The following is a 20,151-nucleotide window of genomic DNA, read 5'->3' as shown; positions in this document are numbered from 1 at the left end:
CACCACTACTACTACCACCACTACTACTACTACTACCACTACTACCACCAATTACACCACCACCACTACCACTACCAGTACTATCACCACTACTACTACTTCCACTACTGCCACCAATAACACCACCACTACTACTACTACTACCAGTACTATCACCACTACTACTACTACCACCAATAACACCACCACTACTACTACTACTACCAGTACTATCACCACTACTACTACTACCACTACTACCACCAATAACACCACCACTACTACTACGACCAGTACTATCACCACTACTACTACTACTACCACTACTACCACCAATAACACCACCACTACTACTACTACCAGTACTATCACCACTACTACTACTACTACCAGTACTATCACCACTACTACCACCACTGCTACTTCTACCACTTCTACTACTACCACCACTGCTAATACTACCATCACCACATCAGATATCGATAAGTGGACTGGAGGCAGGGCATGAAAGGGATAACGAATCCAGTTGTTTGTGTCGTCCGTTTCGGGAAAGTACCTGCGTAATTGCGCACCCAACTCACTCAGGTGTTTCGCTATATCACATTTCACATTGTCCATAAGCTTGAGTTAATTTGCTCACAAAAAAATATTTAATAATGGAAATACCTCTGTGTTGTCTTTGTTAAAACCTCTTGAGGCCATGGGTTCTCCTGAAACGGTGGAGCAGGAACTCCACACCCCTACCCCGTTCAGCTGAAACATATATTTATGTTAGGCCATCACCAAAACAAAGGTAGCAGCAAAAGATAAAATGACAAAATATTCTTAGAAATATTTTACATTTGTTTTGTTCGATAATATGCATTTTATATCCATAAATCTCGGTTTACGTTGACGCCATGTTCAGAAAATTCTCCAAAATATCCGGAGGAATTATAGAAAGCTACGCCAGATAACAGAAATACTCATCATAAACTTTGACTGGTTCTTAATGCAACCGCTGTGTCACATTTTTTTTTAACGTTACGGAAAAAGCCTACCATGCAATAATCTGAGACGGCGCTCAGACATAACAATATTTCTCCGCCATGTTGGAGTCAACAGAAATACAAAATTACAACATAAATATTCCCTTACCTTTGATGATCTTCCATCAGAATGTAGTGCAAGGAGTCCTAGTTCAACAATAAATCGTTTTGTTTCATAATGTTCAATTCTAGTGTCCAAGTAGCAGCATTTGCTACCACTTTCAGCTCAAATGCCCCAAAAAATGACTTCTGGTCCAGGATAACTTTGCATCAAAACTTCCAAATTACATATTACAGGTCGACGAAACTGGTCAAACTAAGTGCAGAATAAATCTTCAGGATGTTATAATCATATATGTCCAATAGCATTCCAACCGGATAATTTGTTTTCATCTGGGGCTGATTGGAACAGCCGAAGCACTCAAACGCAAACGCGCCTCAACAAAATGGAAATCGTTTGCGACACTTACTACTTTCCTTCCCATTAGGTCAAAGTTCACAGCAAATGCTCCATTACACTTTCTACTGAATGAGGACATCTAGTGGCATAGGAAGTGTTTTCAGATCCATAACTTGTTGGGAAGGGAGGGGGCGATGACGTCAAAGTTGCCCCAACTTTCAGGATTCCAAAACTAGTTTGGAAGATTGCCTGCCCTGTGAGTTCTGTTATACTCACAGACATAATTCAAACGGTTTTAGAAACTTCAGAGTGTTTTCTATCCAATAATAATAATAATATGCATATATGCAAATATTGCCCCCTATGCAGACAGAGAAGAGCTCCAACTTCTTAATCATAGCCTCAATTTTGTCCTGCACATTGAATATAGGTACAGAGAGTCCCTGTAATCCTTAATTCAGATCATTCAGGTGAGAAGAAACATCACCCAGATAGGCCAGTTGTGTGAGAAACCCGTCATCATGCTGTCAGACAAGTGAAAATGATGGCCAGCAAAGAAAACTTTATGCTCATCTCTCGATTCGAAAAAACGTGTCAATACTTTGCCCCTTGACCAGCACATGTTGTAAAAAGCATCACTGCCCATATCATTGCATAGTGCAGAAAATACGTGAGAGTTCAGGGGCCTTGCTTTAACAAAGTTAACCTGTAGTGTCCAAAAGTTATTTCAAGCTGTCAGGCATTCCCTTGGCAGCAAGAACCTCTCGGTGGATGCTGCAGTGTACCCAAGAACCTCTCGGTGGATGCTGCAGTGTACCCAAGAGCCTCTCAGTGGATGCTGCAGTGTACCCAAGAGCCTCTAGGTGGATGCTGCAGTGTACCCAAGAGCCTCTCGGTGGATGCTGCAGTGTACCCAAGAGCCTCCAGGTGGATGCTGCAGTGTACCCAAGAGCCTCTAGGTGGATGCTGCAGTGGACCCAAGAGCCTCTCGGTGGATGCTGCAGTCTACCCAAGTGGCGTCGGGAGAAACTGCTTGCACGCGCGTTACCACTCCACTATGTCTCCCCGTCATGGCTTTGGCGCCATCAGTACAGATACCAACATGAGCAGCAGCTACGTTTGGCTACATAGGCTTCCCGTTAGTGGAATTCCCGTGAGAGAGTAACGGTTAATGTGGTTGTTCATTATTTGACTAGGCTTCCTGTATTTGACATTGTGTTGTTAATTCGCTGATGGTTTATTTTATTTTTTTGGCAGTGGAACAAGGCTACTCAGGCGAGGAAAGAAAACTCAAACAAATGTAGAGCCCCGTTGGAAAATATAAACATAAATATAAATGAAGTGTTTGAAAATGTGAATAAATTATTATTATTATATATGTGAAGTATTGTTTTTTTAAATGATTATTTTATTGAATGAGAATCACCTTTTTATTTGGCCTTCGGGAATGCCGTCGGGGTATTCACAGTTTGGGAATAAAGCCGTAGAGGATAAATAAGTCATCGGATTGACGAAAGTTAGCAAAGCAACATTTCCATCTAAAGCCTAAGACTATTTAATTCTGTGGTTTTTTTAAATGCTCAAATAAATGCCAATACAACAACCCAAATGACATGTGGGATGTAAAATGTAGTGCATTAATGTTGACCAGAGCCCATAGGGCTTAGTGCATTATATAGGGAATAGGGTGTGATATGGGATTACAACCCTTGTTTGTTTTGAGACAAATACCACCAGATGTCAGGATTAGCAGGAGGTGTAGTAGCTGGAACACAGTCTGTACTCCTGAATGACAATATAGATACATAGACTTAATCTTCAGAAACTACCTCATTATAATCACCTTCAACAACAGAGAGGGATTAGACAGGGTTCCATGGAGGCACCACCACCACCACTACTACAACCACCTCCACCACTACTACAACCACCTCCACCACTACTACAACCAACTCCACCACTACTACAACCAACTCCACCATCACCACTACTACAACCACCTCCACCACTACTACAACCACCTCCACCATCACCACTACTACTACAACCAACTCCGCCACTACTACAACCACCTCCACCATCACCACCACTACTACAACCACCTCCACCACTACTACAACCAACTCCACCATCACCACTCCTACAACCACCTCCACCACTACTACAACCAACTCCACCATCACCACTACTACAACCACCTCCACCACTACTACAACCAACTCCACCACTACTACAACCACCTCCACCATCACCACTACTACAACCACCTCCACCACTACTACATCCACCTCCACCATCACCACCACTACTACAACCACCTCCACCACTACTACAACCACCTCCACCATCACCACCACTACTACAACCACCTCCACCACTACTACATCCACCTCCACCATCACCACCACTACTACAACCACCTCCACCACTACTACAACCAACTCCACCTCCACCACTACTACAACCAACTCCACCATCACCACTCCTACAACCACCTCCACCACTACTACATCCACCTCCACCACTACTACAACCAACTCCACCATCACCACTCCTACAACCACCTCCACCACTCCTACAACCACCTCCACCGCTACTACATCCACCTCCACCATCACCACCACTACTACAACCACCTCCACCACTACTACAACCAACTCCACCATCACCACCACTACTACAACCACCTCCACCACTACTACAACCGCCTCCACCATCACCACCACTACTACAACCACCTCCACCACTACTACAACCAACTCCACCATCACCACTCCTACAACCACCTCCACCACTACTACATCCACCTCCACCATCACCACCACTACTACAACCACCTCCACCACTACTACAACCAACTCCACCATCACCACTCCTACAACCACCTCCACCACTACTACATCCACCTCCACCATCACCACCACTACTACAACCACCTCCACCACTACTACAACCAACTCCACCATCACCACCACTACTACAACCACCTCCACCACTACTACAACCACCTCCACCATCACCACCACTACTACAACCACCTCCACCATCACCACCACTACTACTACGACTTCTAACACCATCACTACTACCACCACCACCAATACTACTACCATCACTAATAAATCAACACCACTACTACAACCATCACCACAACCAGCCACCACCAATACTACTACTACCACCACCACCACTACTACAACCACCTTCACCAACACCACCACTACTACTACTAATTCTAACACCATCATTACTACTTCTACTACTACTACTACTACTACTACTACTAATTATTACCACCACAACCAATACTACCACTACTACAAATTATTACCACCCCCACCAAAACTACTACCACCACCACCAACACAACACACTACTACAACTACTACTACTACCACTACTACCACTACTACCACCACTACTATTACCACCACTACCACCACTACTACTGCTACTACAACCAACACCACTACTACCACCACCACCACCACCACTACTACCATCACTACTACCACCACCACCACCACTACTACCATCACTACTACCACCACCACCACAACCTCCACCTCTTCCACTTCCACCACAACCAATACCTCCAATACTGCTAATACTACCCCTACTACCACCACCACTACCATCACCACCACTACTACTACTACTATCACCACAGCCACTACCACTACCACCACCACTACTACTACTACCACCACTACCTCCACCACTACTACCACTACTACCACCACCACCACCACCACTACTACTACCACCACTACTACCACCACAACAACCACCACCACCACTACTACTACTACTACCACCACTACTACCACCACAACTACCACCTCCACTACTACCACTACCACCACCACTACTACTACTACCACCACCACCACCACCACCACCACCACCACCACCACCACCACTACTACCACCACAACAACCACCACCACCACCACTACTACTACTACTACCACCACTACTACCACCACCACTTCCACCTTCACCATTACTACTACCACCACCACCACCACCACTACTACTATCACCACCACTACAACCACCAGAAGCCGACAACAACACAATAACAGAACCAGGCAGAAACTAACTGCTAGCTGGCAAACAGAATATTAAACAAACAAACTCTTTTTTTTTTAAGTATTCCCAATTCAGACAACGGAATGATGCTAGACATGATGCTACAAATGACTCCTCCTCCTCTTAAAGCATTTTATTCACTAATAAATCAACATATTTTTTTTCTTCATTTTTTTATTTCACCTTTATTTAACCAGGTAGACGCCAGATCACCTTTATTTAACCAGGTAGACGCCAGATCACCTTTATTTAACCAGGTAGACCAGATCACCTTTATTTAACCAGGTAGACGCCAGATCACCTTTATTTAACCAGGTAGACCAGATCACCTTTATTTAACCAGGTAGACCAGATCACCTTTATTTAACCAGGTAGACCAGATCACCTTTATTTAACCAGGTAGACCAGATCACCTTTATTTAACCAGGTAGACCAGATCACCTTTATTTAACCAGGTAGACCAGATCACCTTTATTTAACCAGGTAGACCAGATCACCTTTATTTAACCAGGTAGACCAGATCACCTTTATTTAACCAGGTAGACCAGATCACCTTTATTTAACCAGGTAGACCAGATCACCTTTATTTAACCAGGTAGGTCAGATCACCTTTATTTAACCAGGTAGACCAGATCACCTTTATTTAACCAGGTAGACCAGATCACCTTTATTTAACCAGGTAGACCAGATCACCTTTGTTTAACCAGGTAGACCAGATCACCTTTATTTAACCAGGTAGACCAGATCACCTTTGTTTAACCAGGTAGACCAGATCACCTTTATTTAACCAGGTAGACCAGATCACCTTTATTTAACCAGGTAGACCAGATCACCTTTATTTAACCAGGTAGGCCAGATCACCTTTATTTAACCAGGTAGACCAGATCACCTTTGTTTAACCAGGTAGACCAGATCACCTTTGTTTAACCAGGTAGACCAGATCACCTTTATTTAACCAGGTAGACCAGATCACCTTTATTTAACCAGGTAGACCAGATCACCTTTATTTAACCAGGTAGGCCAGTTGAGAACAAGTTCTCATTTGCAACTGAGACCTGGCCAAGATAAAGCAAAGCAGTGCGTCACGTAACACGGAGTTAGACATAAACAAACGTACAGTCAATCACACAAGGGAAAATAGACATAAAAAGGAGATGAACATGATGAATATGGGACTGAAGAATGGAGAGGATCCACACTGAACCAATACATGTGTAATAAGATAGAACATTTCACAGGCCATTCCTACCACCTGGTGAGTTCTTTGAATTCCACTTTGGAACCTTGGACCAAACTGAATGGGAGATTAATGCATGCTTTCTCCAGAATGCTTGGCAGTCAAAGAGAGCAGAGAGGCCTGCATCACTAACAGTAGCAGTAGCACCCACCTCTGCATCAGAAGGAGCATTGTAGTTGTCCCGACCTCTGCATCAGAAGCAGCTGTCATGTCTTTGGCATCATTATTACGGTGAAGACGGTCATTTTATCAAATCAATTATGTGATTAAACTAATCATGTAAATTTAATTAACTAGGCAGTCGGGGCACCCACAAATCTTCAGATTATAAAGTTATACTTTTCCGAATATAACTCTTCAGATATTTTAACATCCGATCAACTAGTCTTCTATTAATGATTTATTCTTTACCTCACGTCAGTCTCATCTGAACATCCTAAATTGTTGGTTATCTGCACAAACCCAGCCTTCACTATAAATCATCCATACACCAATTGGCTTAATCATTTATTTACTAACAAACTAAATAATCACAGAAATGCATAAACAAACCAACAGTAGATATATCTTACTAACAATGATAGTAAAGATTCCCTAGTGGGCTAAACCGATATGACGGCTTGGTGGACAAAGTGAAGGGGGTGGGACTGAGAGAGAGCGGGAAAGACAGAATGGATTCATTCCACCGTCTATAATTATATACATTGAAATGCTGAGTCTGTCTCTCTTTCTGTTTCCCTGAAGATCAAAGTCTTACGTGGTTAGAATGGTTACTTCAGAGTACCATTCAGAAATGTTCTCATAGAATATATGTTTCGGCGGTTGTCGGTATTCTCGTACTAGGTTTACGTTATTCCTAGATGCAGACAAGTACTTCGTATCCAAGATTTGCTCTTATTCTGTAGGGATCGATAGTCTCAGAGTTGAACCATTTCCAGCCGTGTAGCCAATGCTCCACGTGGTCTGGTTAGGAATTCAACAACAAAGGCAACCTTAGCGTACACCGGAGTTTGCGTGGTCTTAACTATCCGCAATCACAGCTCACGCTATGGGTTTGCTTAGTCTTGGTACTCAAACCTGTGCCACCTCAGCTTACACCGAGGTATGCGTGGTCTGAGGAGGATTTCCTCAGGAGGGGTTTTTATTCGTAACAATAGAAAAGGCGGTTCCATGTCGCCAGATCATGTCTGTGCTCACGGGGGCTGACTAGTTGAACTTTACAGGGAATACAATTCTCTCAAAATTGAGGGTTAACATCACATTACATCATTTGTAATTAATGGGCTTTTACAGATTCTTCTTTTCAAGAAGAGACACAGGGGACCTGATCGTTGAGTCTTCTTTTATCTGTTGTATGTAACAAATAAACATAGAAATATAAACACAACATGTAAAGTGAGCTGAAGTGAAATATCTCAGAAATTGTCCATACAAACATAAAGCTTATTTCTCTGTTAGTGAGCATTTCTCCTTTGCCAAGCTAATCCATCCACCTGACCGGTGTGGCATATCAAGAATCTGATTAAGCAGCCATCATTACACATGTGCACCTTGTGCTGGGGACAATAAAAGGCATCATTTCACAAATAGTTGAATCTTTTCTCATTCATTTTATACAATAATTAGATGCAAACCCAATAATTGAGAAATGTACACATTCAGAGATATAGTGATGTGTGTTTCCTTTCCTCCTAGAGGTCACCAAATGGAACAAACTTGTCATAAATGTCCCTTAAGTGTCCACGGACCCTTCCCACATTCTCACAATTGGATGTATAGTTTAATTTTCCCATTTGGGGGATTTAGGAGTTTTGCCATGTACATTTTTTTGTTCACTCTGTGGTCTCTCCCTCTGCATGAAAAGTGGAAAGGGCCACGTCATGACACAGCACTGCTCTGAATCAGAAGCAGGATCTCTTCCTGTCCAGCTCTTTCCCTACGTTGCCACGTCATGTTCTCGTCACATTCACAGGAAATGTAGTGTGTGTGTGCCCCAAAGGGCACCCTATTCCCTACATAGTGCACTAATTTTCCCCAGAGTTCTATTGGGCCTGTAATAGAGTGCCAATTTGGGAGGATGTCAGGATGGGCTGGGATGTATCCTTTTAGAATGTTAATGTCATGTTATTAATGTCCTCAACGCAGCGCTATTACCCAACTCATTTAATGGACTGTGCAAAAACACTCACTGAACCAAAGTTGGCTCCAAAACAACTCATAGCAATTAAAACCAAAATTCAACTTCCCAGTTTAGAAGTAACGACGCTAAGCTGGGAGCTAGACAAGGTTGTTTACAGCATGTAGTGTAATGTGTGGTACTCTGACAGCACACCCAATTACGTGGATCAGGCTTCCACACCCATCCTCAGATAAAGTTACATATTTTGGCAACTATGTTTTATTTTTGGTCTTCATCCAGCTGTGTATTTGCTGCAATTTGATTTGTCATTTGCAATAAAATGACCACAAAGAAAAATTACATTACATTTGGGAACAGTACAATTAAAATACATTGAAATCCAATGTACCCAAAGTATTAAATACAGAGATTTTAAGTGGTTTTGAATGGGTTTGATGTTAATGCTGGTCTTAATTTCGACAAGGGGTTTGTATGTAGCAGAGCTATTAAAAATAGCAGGCAGAATTAGGAAGGCAGAAATTAGGAAGGCAGAAATTAGGAAGGCAGAAATGAGGAAGGCAGAAATTAGTAAGGCAGAAATTAGTAAGGCAGAAATTAGTAAGGCAGAAATTAGGAAGGCAGAAATTAGGAAGGCAGAAATTAGGAAGGCAGAAATTAGGAAGCAAGGTCTACTGAGTCATATCTACCATTTGCATCCTGTGGGCCAGAAGGAGCTGTAAACCTGTGTGCGGGCATGCGCGCGTGTGTAATTAATGGGCTTTGATTTATTTATTTTTTATATCAGGACATCAGAGGCCTGTTACAGATTCTGCTTTTCAAGAAGAGGCACAGGGGACCTGATCGTTGAGTCTTCTTACAGCACTGTTCCAGATCTCAGTGGGGGACACAGTTACCCTACGGTGGGGAAGAGGGACCAACTCCCATTAAGACAGGAGTTTGATTCCCTGCGTGCCGAGATCACAGACGCGCTGCGTCACACCGAGCTTCCCTGCTGCTCCCTCCGTTCTTTATTTAATTACTCCCTTCATTTCTTAATATCTCTGTTCCTTTAACTGTCTGCTGGGCAGTTCTGGTGGCAGGTAGACTAGCGTTTAGGACGTTGGACCAGTAACCGAACGGTTGCTACCATGGCTGACCCTGTAAATCATTTCACTGTTGTATGTAACAATAACACGTAGAAATAGAACCAGAACATGTAAAGTGTTGGTCCCATGTTTCATGAACTGAAGTAAAATATCTCAGAAATTGTCCATACGAACATAAAGCTTATTTCTCTCAAAAGTTGCGTACACATTTGTTTACATCCTTGTTAGTGAGCATTTCTCCTTTGCAAAGATAATCCATCTGCCTGACAGGTGTGGCATATCAAGGAGCATGATCATTTCACAGGTGCAACTTGTACTGGGGACAATAAAAATGCCACTCTAAAACTTGCAGTTTTCTCACAAAACCAATGCCACAGATGTCTCAAGTTATGAGGGAGCGTGCAATTGGCATACTGACTGCAGGAATGTCCAACAGAGCTGTTGGCAGAATGTTCATTCAACCATAACTCGTATCCAATGTTGTTTTAGAGAATTTGGCAGTACGTCCAACCTTCCTCACAACCCCACATGTAACCAGTCCAGCCCAGGACCTCCACATCCGGCTTCTTCTCCTGCGGGTTCGTCTGAGACCAGCCACCCAGACAGCTGATGAAACTGAGGAGTAATTCTGCCTGTAATAAAGCCCTTTTGTGGGGAAAAGCTGATTATGATTGACCGAGTGGGAGGGCCAGTCTCCCCAGTGGAGGGCCTAGCTCCCCAGTGGAGGACCCAGCTCCCCAGTGGAGGGCCCAGCTCCCCAGTGGAGAACCCAGCTCCCCAGTGGAGGGCCCAGCTCCCCAGTGGAGGGCCTAGCTCCCCAGTGGAGGACCCAGCTCCCCAGTGGAGGGCCCAGCTCCCCAGTGGAGGGCCGAGCTCCCCAGTGGAGGTCCTGCTCCCCATTTGAGGGCCCAGCTCCCCAGTGGAGGGCCCAGCTCCCCAGTGGAGGGCCTAGCTCCCCAGTGGAGGACCTAGCTCCCCAGTGCAGGACCTAGTTCCCCAGTGGAGGACCTAGCTCCCCAGTGGAGGACCTAGCTCCCCAGTGGAGGACCTAGCTCCCCAGTGGAGGACCTAGCTCCCCAGTGGAGGACCTAGTTCCCAAATGGTTGCGCCACAGCCCAGTCATGTGAAATCCATAGATTAGGGTCTAATTAATTCATTTTTTGACTAATTTCCCTGTATGAACTGTACCTCAGTAAAATAGTTTAAATTGTTGCATGTTGCATTTATATTTTTGTTCAGTATATACAGTACCAGGCAAAAGTTTGGACACACCTACTCATTGAAGGGTTATCCTTTATTTTTTGTATTTTCTACATTGTAGAATAATAGTGAAGACATTAAAACTATGAAATAACACACATGGAATCATGTAGAAACCAAAAAAGTAACCAAGAAAGTGTTAAACAAATCAAAATATATTTTATTTTTGAGATTCGTTACAATAGCCACCCTTTGCCTTGATGACCCGTATAAATCAGCTGGGCTTGACAATCTGGACCCTCTATTTCTGAAACTATCCGCCGCCATTGTCGCAACCCCTATTACCAGCCTGTTCAACCTCTCTTTCATATCGTCTGAGATCCCCAAGGATTGGAAAGCTGCCGCAGTCATCCCCCTCTTCAAAGGGGGAGACACCCTGGACCCAAACTGTTATAGACCTATATCCATCCTGCCCTGCCTATCTAAGGTCTTCGAAAGCCAAGTCAACAAACAGGTCACTGACCATCTCGATCCCACTGTACCTTCTCCGCTGTGCAATCTGGTTTCCGAGCCGGTCACGGGTGCACCTCAGCCACACTCAAGGTACTAAACGATATCATAACCGCCATCGATAAAAGACAGTACTGTGCAGCCGTCTTCATCGACCTTGCCAAGGCTTTCGACTCTGTCAATCACCATATTCTTATCGGCAGACTCAGTAGCCTCGGCTTCTCGGATGACTGCCTTGCCTGGTTCACCAATTACTTTGCAGACAGAGTTCAGTGTGTCAAATCGGAGGGCATGCTGTCCGGTCCTCTGGCAGTCTCTATGGGGGTGCCACAGGGTTCAATTCTCGGGCCGACTCTTTCTCTGTATATCAATGATGTTGCTCTTGCTGCGGGCGATTCCCTGATCCACCTCTACGCAGACGACACCATTCTATATACTTTCGGCCCGTCATTGGACACTGTGCTATCTAACCTCCAAACGAGCTTCAATGCCATACAGCACTCCTTCCGTGGCCTCCAACTGCTCTTAAACGCTAGTAAAACCAAATGCATGCTTTTCAACCGATCGCTGCCTGCACCCGCATGCCCGACTAGCATCAACACCCTGGATGGTTCACCTTGAATATGTGGACATCTATAAGTACCTCCAGGTGTCTGGCCAGCTAGGTAAACTCTCCTTCCAGACTCATATCAAACATCTCCAATCGAAAATCAAATCAAGAGTCATTTGGCTTTCTATTCCGCAACAAAGTGTGACGAATATTACCGAAGGTGACTCCCCTTCTTGTTCGGGTGGTGCTCGGCGGTCGTCACCGGTCTACTAGCTATCGCCGATCCGTTGTTCTGTGTTCCTTTAGTTCTGTCTAATTGGTAGCACCTGTTTCTTGTTTGGTTGTTAGGTAGGGTTATATATAGTCTGTTCAGCCCGCTTCATGTTTCACCTAGGGCTTGTTCGTCTGTTTTGTTGTTTGAGTGTATTTTGTTGGCATTTGGGTTTCACGCTGTCCGTTTATATTTCTGTTCATTTGTGTTTCCACTTTTGTACATGTTATGTTTCCGGGACATTAAAGCTCCTTGTTTTTCCCACATCTTTTGCTCTCTGCGCCTGACTCCACACCTCTTCACTCATTTTATTAACTTGTTAATTGTTTACTCCATGCTGTAACCCTAGTAAAACTGACTATCCACCTGATCCTCTTTTCTTGGCCATGTCATCTACAAAATGGCTTCCAACACTCTACTCAGCAAACTGGATGCAGTCTATCACAGTGCCATCCGTTTTGTCACTAAAGCACCTTATACCACCCACCACTGCGACTTGTATGCTCTAGTCGGCTGGCCCTCTCAACCAGCTCTTGCCAGAACCACTGGCTCCAGGTCATCTACAAGTCCATGCTAGGTAAAGCTCCGCCTCATCTCAGTTCACTGGTCACGATGGCAACACCCATCCGTAGCACGCGCTCCAGCAGGTGTAGGCCACTGATCATCCCTAAAGCCAACACCTCATTCACCGCCTTCGTTCCAGTAGCCCTTTTGCCTGTGACTGGAACGAACTGTCAAAAATGTTGAAAAACTTTTATAGTCCCACCAACTTCAAACATCAGCTATCTGAGCAGCTAACCGATCGCTGCAGCTGTACATAGTCTATTGGTAAATAGCCCACCCATTTTCACCTACCTCAATCCCATACTGTTTTTATACTGTTTTTATTTATTTACTTTTCTGCTCTTTTGCACACCAATATCTCTACCTGTACATGACCATCTGATCATTTTTCACTCCAGTGTTAATCTGCAAAATTGTAATTAAACCTCCTCATGCCTTTTGCACACATTGTATATAGACTGCCCCTTTTTTCTACTGTGTTATTAACTTGTTAATTGTTTACTCCATGTGTAACTCTGTGTTGTCTGTTCACACTGCTATGCTTTATCTTGGCCAGGTCACAGTTGCAAATGAGAACTTGTTCTCAACTAGCCTACCTGGTTAAATAAAGGTGTTCTCAACTAGCCTACCTGGTTAAATAAGGGTGAAATAAAAAAATTAAAATAAAAATTAAATGAGATCTTTGCAGACTCGTGGCATTCTCTCAACCAGCTCTTGAAGGAGTCCCCACACATTCTGAGCACTTTTTGGCTGCTTTTCTCTCACTCTGCAGTCCAACTCATCCCAAACCATCTCAATTGGGTTGAGGTCAGGTCATTGTGGAGGCCAGGTCATCTGATGCAGCACTCCATCACTCTCCTTCTTGGTCAAATAGCCCTTTTCAGCCTGGAGGTGTGTTTTGGGTCATTGTCCTGTTGAAAAACAAATTATAGTCCCACTAAGCACAAACCTGATGGGATGGCGTATCGCTGCAGAATGATGTGCTAGCCATGCTGGTTAAGTGTGCCTTGAATTCTGCAGGCATTTTTTAGTACCCTTCCCCGGATCTGTTCATGTGGCAATAGTTTTGACCTCATGGCTTGGTTTCTACTCTGACATGCACTGTCAACTGTGGGACCTTATATAGACAGGTGTGTGCCTTTCCAAACACGTCCAATCAATTGAATTTACCACAGGTGGAGTCCAATCAAGTTGTAGAAAACATCTCAAGGATGATCAATGGAAACAGGATGCACCTGCGCTAAATTTCGAGTCTCATAGCAAAGCGTCTGAATATTTATGTAATTATGTATTTCTGTTTGTTTTTTAATAGTTTTAAACAATTTTAAAAAACACCTGTTTTTACTTTGTCATTATGGGGTATTGTGATGTCATTATAGGGTATTGTGATGTCATTATGGGGTATTGTGATGTCATTATGGGGTATTGTGATGTCATAATGGGGTATTGTGTGTAGAATACTGACAATTCTGTTTTTTAAATCCATTTTAGAATAAGCTGTAAGTCAAGGGGTCTGAATACTTTCCGAATGTTTTGTATATTATTTATGCTTTTATTATATATATTAACACCATATACATGACAGCCATATGCCACTCCTTTACAAATCCACACACCAATCACACACACACACACACACACACACACACACACACACACACACACACACACACACACACACACACACACACACACACACAAATGTCCTATCATTATTGATCAACCTGTAGAATAAGAATTAGACGAGGTAGTCAATATTTACTGCACACTGAGAAATGTTTCTATAATTTCTTCAGCAGTCAGGGTGTTTGTGAGTGTAGTTCCTTGACTAATCATGAGTAAACTGAACAAACTGCTTCAAACTGCCACTGAGTGTCTCATTAAGAAATCAACACGGAGGGAGAGGCGCTCATGTTTGATGTTGACAGTATTGGTAATGTGTGTGAGTGTGAGTGTGTTTGTGTCTGAGGTTGACAGTATTGGTAATGTGTGTGAGTGTGAGTGTGTTTGTGCCTGAGGTTGACAGTATTGGTAATGTGTGTGAGTGTGAGTGTGTTTGTGTCTGAGGTTGACAGTATTGGTAATGTGTGTGAGTGTGAGTGTGTTTGTGTCTGAGGTTGACAGTATTGGTAATGTGTGTGAGTGTGAGTGTGTTTGTGCCTGAGGTTGACAGTATTGGTAATGTGTGTGAGTGTGAGTGTGTTTGTGTCTGAGGTTGACAGTATTTGGTAATGTGTGTGAGTGTGAGTGTGTTTGTGTCTGAGGTTGACAGTATTGGTAATGTGTGTGAGTGTGAGTGTGTTTGTGTCTGAGGTTGACAGTATTGGTAATGTGTGTGAGTGTGAGTGTGTTTGTGTCTGAGGTTGACAGTATTGGTAATGTGTGTGAGTGTGAGTGTGTTTGTGTCTGAGGTTGACAGTATTGGTAATGTGTGTGAGTGTGAGTGTGTTTGTGTCTGAGGTTGACAGTATTGGTAATGTGTGTGAGTGTGAGTGTGTTTGTGTCTGAGGTTGACAGTATTTGGTAATGTGTGTGAGTGTGTTTGTGTCTGAGGTTGACAGTATTGGTAATGTGTGTGAGTGTGTTTGTGTCTGAGGTTGACAGTATTGGTAATGTGTGTGAGTGTGTTTGTGTCTGAGGTTGACAGTATTGGTAATGTGTGTGAGTGTGTTTGTGTCTGAGGTTGACAGTATTGGTAATGTGTGTGAGTGTGTTTGTGTCTGAGGTTGACAGTATTGGTAATGTGTGTGAGTGTGAGTGTGTTTGTGTCTGAGGTTGACAGTATTTGGTAATGTGTGTGTGTGTGAGTGTGTTTGTGTCTGAGGTTGACAGTATTGGTAATGTGTGTGAGTGTGAGTGTGTTTGTGTCTGAGGTTGACAGTATTGGTAATGTGTGTGAGTGTGAGTGTGTTTGTGTCTGAGGTTGACAGTATTGGTAATGTGTGTGAGTGTGAGTGTGTTTGTGTCTGAGGTTGACAGTATTGGTAATGTGTGTGAGTGTGAGTGTGTTTGTGTCTGAGGTTGACAGTATTGGTAATGTGTGTGAGTGTGAGTGTGTTTGTGTCTGAGGTTGACAGTATTGGTAATGTGTGTGAGTGTGTTTGTGTCTGAGGTTGACAGTATTGGTAATGTGTGTGAGTGTGAGTGTGTTTGTGTCTGAGGTTGACAGTATTGGTAATGTGTGTGAGTGTGAGTGTGTTTGTGTCTGAGGTTGACAGTATTGGTAATGTGTGTGAGTGTGAGTGTGAGTGTGTTTGTGTCTGAGGTTGACAGTATTGGTAATGTTTGTGTGAGTTGTGAGTGTGAGTGTGTTTGTGTCTGAGGTTGACAGTATTGGTAATGTGTGTGAGTGTGAGTGTGAGTGTGTTTGTGTCTGAGGTTGACAGTATTGGTAATGTGTGTGAGTGTGAGTGTGAGTGTGTTTGTGTCTGAGGTTGACAGTATTGGTAATGTGTGTGAGTGTGAGTGTGAGTGTGTTTGTGTCTGAGGTTGACAGTATTGGTAATGTGTGTGAGTGTGAGTGTGAGTGTGTTTGTGTCTGAGGTTGACAGTATTGGTAATGTGTGTGAGTGTGAGTGTGAGTGTGTTTGTGTCTGAGGTTGACAGTATTGGAATTGATTATGAAGTCATTGAGGATCTGAAAGATACCAGCTTTACAACATGTTCCACAGTCTATAGATACCAGCTTTACAACATGTTCCACAGTCTATAGATACCAGCTTTACAACATGTTCCACAGTCTGTAGATACCAGCTTTACAACATGTTCCACAGTCTATAGATACCAGCTTTACAACATGTTCCACAGTCTATAGATACCAGCTTTACAACATGTTCCACAGTCTATAGATACCAGCTTTACAACATGTTCCACAGTCTATAGATACCAGCTTTACAACATGTTCCACAGTCTATAGATACCAGCTTTACAACATGTTCCACAGTCTGTAGATACCAGCTTTACAACATGTTCCACAGTCTATAGATACCAGCTTTACAACATGTTCCACAGTCTATAGATACCAGCTTTACAACATGTTCCACAGTCTATAGATACCAGCTTTACAACATGTTCCACAGTCTGTAGATACCAGCTTTACAACATGTTCCACAGTCTATAGATACCAGCTTTACAACATGTTCCACAGTCTATAGATACCAGCTTTACAACATGTTCCACAGTCTATAGATACCAGCTTTACAACATGTTCCACAGTCTATAGATACCAGCTTTACAACATGTTCCACAGTCTATAGATACCAGCTTTACAACATGTTCCACAGTCTATAGATACCAGCTTTACAACATGTTCCACAGTCTATAGATACCAGCTTTACAACATGTTCCACAGTCTATAGATACCAGCTTTACAACATGTTCCACAGTCTGTAGATACCAGCTTTACAACATGTTCCACAGTCTGTAGATACCAGCTTTACAACATGTTCCACAGTCTATAGATACCAGCTTTACAACATGTTCCACAGTCTGTAGATACCAGCTTTACAACATGTTCCACAGTCTGTAGATACCAGCTTTACAACATGTTCCACAGTCTATAGATACCAGCTTTACAACATGTTCCACAGTCTATAGATACCAGCTTTACAACATGTTCCACAGTCTATAGATACCAGCTTTACAACATGTTCCACAGTCTATAGATACCAGCTTTACAACATGTTCCACAGTCTATAGATACCAGCTTTACAACATGTTCCACAGTCTATAGATACCAGCTTTACAACATGTTCCACAGTCTATAGATACCAGCTTTACAACATGTTCCACAGTCTATAGATACCAGCTTTACAACATGTTCCACAGTCTATAGATACCAGCTTTACAACATGTTCCACAGTCTATAGATACCAGCTTTACAACATGTTCCACAGTCTATAGATACCAGCTTTACAACATGTTCCACAGTCTATAGATACCAGCTTTACAACATGTTCCACAGTCTATAGATACCAGCTTTACAACATGTTCCACAGTCTATAGATACCAGCTTTACAACATGTTCCACAGTCTATAGATACCAGCTTTACAACATGTTCCACAGTCTATAGATACCAGCTTTACAACATGTTCCACAGTCTATAGATACCAGCTTTACAACATGTTCCACAGTCTATAGATACCAGCTTTACAACATGTTCCACAGTCTGTAGATACCAGCTTTACAACATGTTCCACAGTCTATAGATACCAGCTTTACAACATGTTCCACAGTCTGTAGATACCAGCTTTACAACATGTTCCACAGTCTATAGATACCAGCTTTACAACATGTTCCACAGTCTGTAAATACCAGCTTTACAACATGTTCCACAGTCTGTAGATACCAGCTTTACAACATGTTCCACAGTCTATAGATACCAGCTTTACAACATGTTCCACAGTCTATAGATACCAGCTTTACAACATGTTCCACAGTCTATAGATACCAGCTTTACAACATGTTCCACAGTCTGTAGATACCAGCTTTACAACATGTTCCACAGTCTATAGATACCAGCTTTACAACATGTTCCACAGTCTATAGATACCAGCTTTACAACATGTTCCACAGTCTATAGATACCAGCTTTACAACATGTTCCACAGTCTATAGATACCAGCTTTACAACATGTTCCACAGTCTATAGATACCAGCTTTACAACATGTTCCACAGTCTATAGATACCAGCTTTACAACATGTTCCACAGTCTATAGATACCAGCTTTACAACATGTTCCACAGTCTGTAGATACCAGCTTTACAACATGTTCCACAGTCTGTAGATACCAGCTTTACAACATGTTCCACAGTCTATAGATACCAGCTTTACAACATGTTCCACAGTCTATAGATACCAGTTTACAACATGTTCCACAGTCTATAGATACCAGCTTTACAACATGTTCCACAGTCTGTAGATACCAGCTTTACAACATGTTCCACAGTCTATAGATACCAGCTTTACAACATGTTCCACAGTCTATAGATACCAGTTTACAACATGTTCCACAGTCTATAGATACCAGCTTTACAACATGTTCCACAGTCTGTAGATACCAGCTTTACAACATGTTCCACAGTCTATAGATACCAGCTTTACAACATGTTCCACAGTCTATAGATACCAGCTTTACAACATGTTCCACAGTCTATAGATACCAGCTTTACAACATGTTCCACAGTCTATAGATACCAGCTTTACAACATGTTCCACAGTCTATAGATACCAGCTTTACAACATGTTCCACAGTCTATAGATACCAGCTTTACAACATGTTCCACAGTCTGTAGATACCAGCTTTACAACATGTTCCACAGTCTATAGATACCAGCTTTACAACATGTTCCACAGTCTATAGATACCAGCTTTACAACAGGAGATACAACATGTTCCACAGTCTATAGATACCAGCTTTACAACAGGAGATACAACATGTTCCACAGTCTGTAGATACCAGCTTTACAACATGTTCCACAGTCTGTAGATACCAGCTTTACAACATGTTCCACAGCCTATAGATACCAGCTTTACAACATGTTCCACAGTCTATAGATACCAGCTTTACAACATGTTCCACAGTCTATAGATACCAGCTTTACAACATGTTCCACAGTCTATAGATACCAGCTTTACAACATGTTCCACAGTCTATAGATACCAGCTTTACAACATGTTCCACAGTCTATAGATACCAGCTTTACAACATGTTCCACAGTCTATAGATACCAGCTTTACAACATGTTCCACAGTCTATAGATACCAGTTTACAACATGTTCCACAGTCTATAGATACCAGTTTACAACATGTTCCACAACCTTTCGATACCAGTTGTACAGGAGGGTTGTATTATTGAGAGTTCCCCTTTCATATTTGAAGAGGTACTATTTTCATATGAATCTTTCTAGTCATGTACTGATGTCCATTATGGATGACCGGCAGTAGAGAAGGATAGGAAACATAGTGCTTTACTTTTAGAGGTAAGGGTCTCTGCCTTGGCCACCTCATCATCCCCAGTTTCCAATCAGAGTAGCTGAACACTGTATGCTAGAAACACATGGTTTGTTATTTTAACTAAAACATAACCAAT

The sequence above is a fragment of the Oncorhynchus nerka genome, linkage group LG14, assembly GCF_034236695.1.
Source record: "Oncorhynchus nerka isolate Pitt River linkage group LG14, Oner_Uvic_2.0, whole genome shotgun sequence".
NCBI lineage: Eukaryota > Metazoa > Chordata > Actinopteri > Salmoniformes > Salmonidae > Oncorhynchus > Oncorhynchus nerka.
This window is presented reverse-complemented; position numbering follows the sequence as displayed.